Source organism: Pezoporus flaviventris, unplaced genomic scaffold (genome assembly GCF_033815535.1).
Source record: "Pezoporus flaviventris isolate CSIRO_AGI_PZ_B2104156 unplaced genomic scaffold, CSIRO_AGI_Pfla_v1 ptg000030l, whole genome shotgun sequence".
Lineage (NCBI taxonomy): Eukaryota > Metazoa > Chordata > Aves > Psittaciformes > Psittacidae > Pezoporus > Pezoporus flaviventris.
In genome coordinates this window covers 5708427-5715455 of record NW_026892578.1, presented here as the reverse complement: position 1 = coordinate 5715455, position 7029 = coordinate 5708427, and the positions used below count along the sequence as shown (strand labels likewise).

Genomic DNA, 7029 nt, shown 5'->3' with positions numbered 1-7029 from the left:
CTTTGTCCTTCCACATATATAACTGGTCTCCCTCTCTAGTCTTTACTGTTTAGGGGTACTTTTGGACAGCTATCCTATTTCCTCGCTGTTTCTGTATGTCTTAATATAAATTCAAATATACGCAGATACCTACATATGCATCAATAAAGACCTTTTTCTTTTCACTTTACACTTTCTACTTTTGAACATGAAAATAACACTTTTCTTCACTTAGCCTAGAACTGAAACCAGGTATTCACTAAGACAATGTTACTACTTCCATTGCAGGATAAAAGAGAAGGATACATACGCAAGAAAACCCCTATATAATGTCTGTGCCAGTAATATCCTTACATTCAGGTATGATTTCCAGGAGAAAGCACTGCTCTGAACTTCCATGGCTCAGTTGGGGTCAGCTGTCCCAGCTGTGTCCTCTCCCAACTCCTTGTGCGCCTCCAGCCTGCTCACTGTTGGGGTGGGGTGAGAAGCAGAAAAGGCCTTGACTCTGTGTAAACACTTCTCAACAATAACTAACACATCCCTGTGTCATCAACACTGTTTCCAGCACAAATCCAAAACACAGCCCCATAATAGCTACTATGAAGAAAATTAAACCTACCCCAACCAAAACCAGCATAATGGGAAAGAAGTTAATTTCCACTGAAGAATAAAAAAAAATTAAAAAAAAATTGTGATCAGATTAGAAGATTTCAACTGAGTGCCTGCATTTAGCTCTTCTGCATACTTCTGCTTCTATGAACATCATGGTATTATATAGTGGAGATAAGGGAGGCCAGGTTCAGTGCCTGTGAAAAGAAAAATACTGAAAACAAGTAGGAACTACTTCCACGCCAGGTCTGCATTTCACTTTCCTGTGATCTCACCTGTACGAGGATTGTGGCATCCAAGTCATATATCATGCCTTCTTGTAAGAACGATTTCCACTCATCCTGCCAGGCATTTATTTGTCTCATGAGCTCTGTATACAGACTTGGTTCTCTGTATGGGACCATTAGCAATGAACTGTCATTTCAACAAAAGAAAAGAAAATATAAAAAGCTTGGCAAACATAAAAGTAACTACAACTGCAAAACTTTTCTCTGTGTTTCTTCAATGAAAATTTAGATACTTACATTATTGTTACTTGAGGACGCTGTAGGATGAAGTCCCTTCTCTAATGAAAAATCTTAAAGGAAATGCAATCAATCCTAATAGGCACTTTTTTTTCTGTGATGAGAAGGAAGACTGTGGCAGCTAAATTCTCTGAATTACCTAAGTTATTCTGGAATAAATCACCCACAACTCTAGAACATGTTAGCTCTCTAAACCTGTCAGTCATGATCAGCAAATTTTTAAACACTAGAATACAGAAGAACATGGCTTTGATACGCAAGCCCTTGATATAGGTGCCGCAACTTCAACACCAAAGATGTATGGTTCCTGCAAGCATGTGAGATGAAATATTATACCAAAAACCCTCCACTGTTATTCCTTGAAGACTTCTCAGCAAGGATTAGAATATACATATTTCATGCAAAAATTAGACTTAAAAAACAAAATGGCTTTTATTTATGAGTAGAGAAATCCAAAAACCTAGAGTTGCTACCTTTACTTAATGCCAGGGCCATGAAAATGCAATGATCTGAAGAAATTCACACTTTCTTCTCTGGGGGCACTGTTACATGCTCAAAAAAGTCAAATTGCAGTTACCTGAGCTTGCAAATAATTTATACCTATCATTTGTCTTATAGTCCTAGCATTTTCCTGCTGTGCTGACCACCTATATGTGGATATATGTTGCAGCAGTCATGTTCTTGACGCAGTCACTGAAAGAGAAGAATACGTTATTTGAGAGTATTTGAAATATCCAGGACTAATCTGCCCAGCAAAAACTACAAGCTCATACACTGAAAAAAAAACAACAAACCCAAAACAAACAGAAAAAAAACCCTGCTTTTCCAAAGTATGAAATCATGAGTTACAAAGTCATTTTTTCAAATGTAACAACTGACTACATAAACCAGCAAGGAATCCCCACGGATTGTCACTTATTTAATTCCTCTTAGCAAATAAATGAGTATAAAAAAATCTTTTAAGAAAGAAATTGCCGACACCTGTACTCCACAGCAAATATAATCATGGAAGAGCACATTTTAGAAAACATTATTCTCCCTATTGTCACTTTTGATATTTTAATATTTTAAATATTAAACTTCCACGGCCTTTTCATCATAAATATCAAAATGTTATTAGTCAACAAGAACTGAAATATATTCATAACCTGATCTTATCATTACCAACTGTATCGCAAAGGACACATTTTTCTGATGTCTTATATATATTTTCCCATGAAAAAGAGTAGGGAAGATTTAAATTAAAAAATGCTTTCTATCATGCAGTGAAATCTACACTTTTCAGTGCCTATGATTTTCATTTCAGCACAATTGCTGCAAAATCCAAGCTGAAATCTAAATTACAGTTATCTCTGTTAAACAGAGGCTATTTGCAATCATTCCAACATTTTCAACACTTTGGCTGAAGGGATAAATGTGTCAGTATCTTTCTTCTTTAAATTTATGTATTAGAGGTTAGACAGAAAAAAAGGAAAACTCATTAGATCATCCAGTTCGTCCTGCCAATCTCTGTACCTATCATGTCTATCAAGTACTGCAGACAGCTTCTGGGTGTTCTCTGCATAATATATTGGCAGAATATGACCCAAAGTTTTTGTTTTCTTACTAAACGTCACCAAGATAAACAAACAAAAAAATCCCTCTGAGCTGAAACTAAATGAGAAGAGAACTACAACCAGCTGACCTAAAAAAGATCTGCAGGAGCTATGCATCAGCTGAGTTTTAAAACCATTCACTATTCATTTCTAACACAAAAGCTGATCTTAGTGAATTTACAAAGGTGTCAGTCAGGGAAATACATTCCTATTTTTGGCAGCAAGAGAAAATAAGCATTAAATTTTTATATAATAAAATAGCAACATTAGGTTTAGAGAACATAAGAATCAAAATTTCCCTAGGTTCAGTTTCATTCATATCTGTGTCATCAGGAAAATAGTAGCAAGAACATAGTGTTGCCAAATTGCTTCTGTCCCACTCCTTATCCTTCCCTGCAAATTCAGAAAAGAAAATTGCTCCAAATCAAGCAGACTAGTATTTCTTCTTTGTTATTCAATTGGAGACCAGGACTGCTGTAAACAATTTATCTCCACATACATATCAATCATATAATATCAAATTTTATTGAAAAAAATAAATAAAATAAACCCACAGCATATTTACGTTTTAAAAAACCTCAAATACTTTTATTTGTCATATAGAATACTAATTTTAATGAGTGTTTCAAGCTTTTAAAAGATTGTAGCCCCATTTCATCATAGCTCCAGAGAACCATAATTGTGGTTCAGCCCCCCCCCAGCATTCTTGGCCTCACAAGACAAGAAATGTATAGATCATCTGTGCTGCAAAGATGACTCACAGTGAAACCAGTGGGGGCTAAATAAAATCCTTGTGTAGCTACATGCATTAATTTTCCAGTATTATTTTAGTTATTAAATCTCAGGATATTACCAAAACTGTTATCTTTGGCTAATTGTATCACCAAAATTATTATTGAATATACTGTGCAACACATATGCAGATATATCAGTTGAAAAAAAAAGAAGTAAACTCATCAATTTCAAGTTTCCCTGTTGATAAACTTTGGAACTGGATGAACTGGCTCTTACATTGTGATGAAAACCCCATATAAAATCTGAAAATTCCTTTTGCCTTTCAGCAGCCCAGGAGTATAATCAGGTGGTTTCTGGACCATCAAGAGGCAGGTTTCTCACCTAGCAATCACATTGTTTGTCCCATACCATCTTTGGTTACCATTCAATGAGGAACTTATTCTTGACTGGCAAAAGCTAAAAAGACAATAAGGACCTGAATCCAAAGCCTTGTGAATTAAACAGAAAAAATTCCCACTGGAATGAAGAGGTTGAGGAGGATACAGCCCTGAGCAATTTACAATATATCTTCTGATCTGTATTTTAAGCCTGGTAGAGATGGAATGTAAAGTATACATTGCACATGTATGACATATGTTTAATATAATTCCAAGGCATATCTTTGATGAAGGTACTGGAAAGGTATGAAAGCAAAAGTAATGTTGTAATTTAAAGCATGTAACCATTTATTTTAGTCTATGTATGTGCATTCACTGATAACACTTTCCTGAATCTTCCAGGCAGGCTTTAATAGAAAGCAGTGATAAATGTCACTTACTAGACACTCTCCACTGATATCATAAAAAAATTTACAAAACACCAAGATACAAATTTCCTCCAGTTTAACTTTTGCTTAAGATAGTGAGGCAAGGGGGCACAAAATCACAAAATGGAATATAGAAACCTTTAGAATTAGATTTCAGTATGTTAAGTTTGATGGCTTTGTAACAGTAGCAATGGAAAATTACTGAGGTGCACGATACATAGAGAAAAAAAAATAGAGTACAGCTAGAGAACATACTGAGAGTTCTCACAAGATAAATCGTTATAGTTGTTATAGTTGTGACATAGTTTAAGAAAAACAGTCTGGAAGAACAGGACACAGGGATAAAGAGCAACTGGGAGCCGCAGGTGTCCAGGATGGGCTACAGTTAAACTAACTGATAAGCAGGAGGACAGGAGGATTATTATGTCTCTGGTGCTAACAAACCAATTAAACTGGTATGAGCATCTACTGCGCATGCTTCAAAGGCTGCCAGAAGTGATGAAGATTGTTGGAAGAAGTAAACGACCCTCAGAGACCACCACCACAATTCTGTGCGCATGCGGGGAGCTTTCTGGAAAATTACGTAATCCATACGTAGCCTCATGAATACGTATGTGTGCCCAGTGGCTATAAAAGGATGGCTTGTGTGGCAATGGGGAGACACATGTTAGGAGGAGCTATCCCCCGTGTCTCCTGGCTCCGCGATAAAGAATACCTGCTTGTCAGCTTGAAAACTTTCTTGGCAAGTTTGTTCCTGGAGTTTTCTCCAAATCAACAGCCAGATGTTGGAGCTTCAGTTCACATAGGTTTCTTTCCCACCAAATGTTTCTGAAAGGCAAAAGCTAACAAAACTCAAGAATATCAGAATGTTTTCTGTTTTCAAACGAGATCTTCCTGATTAAGAAATGCTGAAGGCATTACCAAAGGGTTTTATTGTAAACACTTGAACTAATGTTGGTAAATGTTATTTTTGCTAGACCAAAAAAAGCCAGTTTCAGCCAGCTCCAAGATGGACTCACCACCAACTAAAGCTGAGTCCATCAGAAACAGAAGTCTTGAAGGGTTCTATTTCCTTATTTCCCACATATATTACCATGCAATAATGCTTAATATTATTATGTAAAACTTGAATTCTTCTCAAGTCATGACCATTTTCAAATGAGCTAAAAGAACTAAAAGTGTATAGAATTATTGGAAGTCACTACCATATATACATCTAATTTAAATAAAATATTATTTCTGATGCTGATGCAGCTGTGACTTTAAGTTACATAGTTTTTCACAAGTGCTAACTCTTATGACTATAACTGAAAAGTTAAAGCAAATCCGACTGGGGTAGAACCATTTAAGTGACTAAGGTATGGTTTTCCTAAATATGAATATAATCAAAGCTATAAACAAATAAATTTATATTAGAAACTGACAAGGTTAGTCCTGAAGACCATTTTAGAGCAATTGAAAAGTTGTTCCAAAGCAAAATCATGTTTCTATGCTTTTGCAGTCTAGCCTGAATATTGCGGTATCATCCAAATGCAAGGCTTTTCTTTCTTTTGCCTGTGTTGCTGGGAAGCACCCCAGGGCAAGAAAGTTTATTCCCAAAGAAACCCAAAGAACTTGGTTTGTTGGCTTCAGATACTTAATAGCTTCAGAACGGTTTGTTTCTTTGTATTTTTTTCCCGCACGAATTTTAGCCATCCAGTCTAAGAGTAAATCTTTTGTGACTAGGCATGGTCCGAACTCTCCCTGCAGCTGGTAGGGGAAACAGGGCATTTCTAGGACACATCCATCTTAAGATGGGTGTCTTGACATACCCATCAATGAGAACTGGGGTAAATTTCTACCTACAAGTGCCTTTTCTACAGGACGCTAGATTTTAAATAGCTGAGGCGGATATGTCCTTTCAGGCCAATATACACGTTTTCTTTCTACATGTCAGCCTCAGTCACCAACATCCTCCAATGCAGGACAATGTGTTATCACCAGTAGCAACCCAGTTCGCTATCTACCAGTTTGTTACTGTGCAGGAAGGTGACGTGTAGAAAGACATGATGATGTAACTGGAAATTGCAATTCAAAACTGCTGCCTGAGACAGAAAGAAGCCTTCCCAAGCAACAAAATTTCCTTACTTTTAAATGGTTTTAAGGGATTGGAGCAGAGCATTTAAAACAATTACTACAAACAAGAGATGTGAATTTAAGCCATGTCATGAACTCCTGCAAATTTGCCCAGGAATCTCAACTGTAAATAGCTTCTTCATAACATGTGCTGAGGTTCCGAACCAAGTGGGTGTGACACCAGCCTTATCAATTCTTTTAGCTTGGACTGTAAATCTCATTAATCTCGTACACCCATGGACTTTGTGATCTTGGTAACAATCTTCAAACAACTTTGCATGTGAATATTAATATACAAAAAAAGAAGAGTTCATCCCAATGTGAAGCTAAATTATCTGCAGTGTTTTAGAGATCAGCATGAAGGGATTTTACTTCAACATGTATAGAGTTATATTAATTATTATTAAACGTTTTACCTTCTGCACATTTCCCTGGGACATGGAGGTTTGAGGACAGTTGATCCCTTTTTGGTGAGTTCAAACTTTGTAGCTACATACTCCAATGGGCATGTTTGCCTGTTTAACTGTCCAATTTCCATTGATCCATGGATGTGGCAGGAGGTGCCAGTGCAGCCAAATCAGCTTTTCTAAGGAAAACATTCCTTAAACTTCTTATTATATGCATGTTTTATCTGAATTCCATTTTGTAGACTAATGAGAAACAGAAA

General features: G+C 36.5%; 1 long non-coding RNA gene across 2 annotated transcripts; it reads right to left on the bottom strand.

Annotated features, from left to right (window-relative positions):
• Positions 1–380: 380 nt before the first annotated feature.
• Positions 381–6289, bottom strand: LOC133272614 (uncharacterized). Of its 2 annotated transcripts, none has more exons than XR_009744486.1 (3): positions 6194–6289; positions 864–1002; positions 381–785 (listed from the first exon to the last, which is right to left on the bottom strand). It is a non-coding gene; the product is annotated as an uncharacterized LOC133272614 (long non-coding RNA). The 2 variants fall into 2 exon arrangements; XR_009744485.1 differs by lacking the exon at positions 6194–6289 and adding an exon at positions 1113–1205.
• Between the last annotated feature and the right edge of the window lie 740 nt (positions 6290–7029).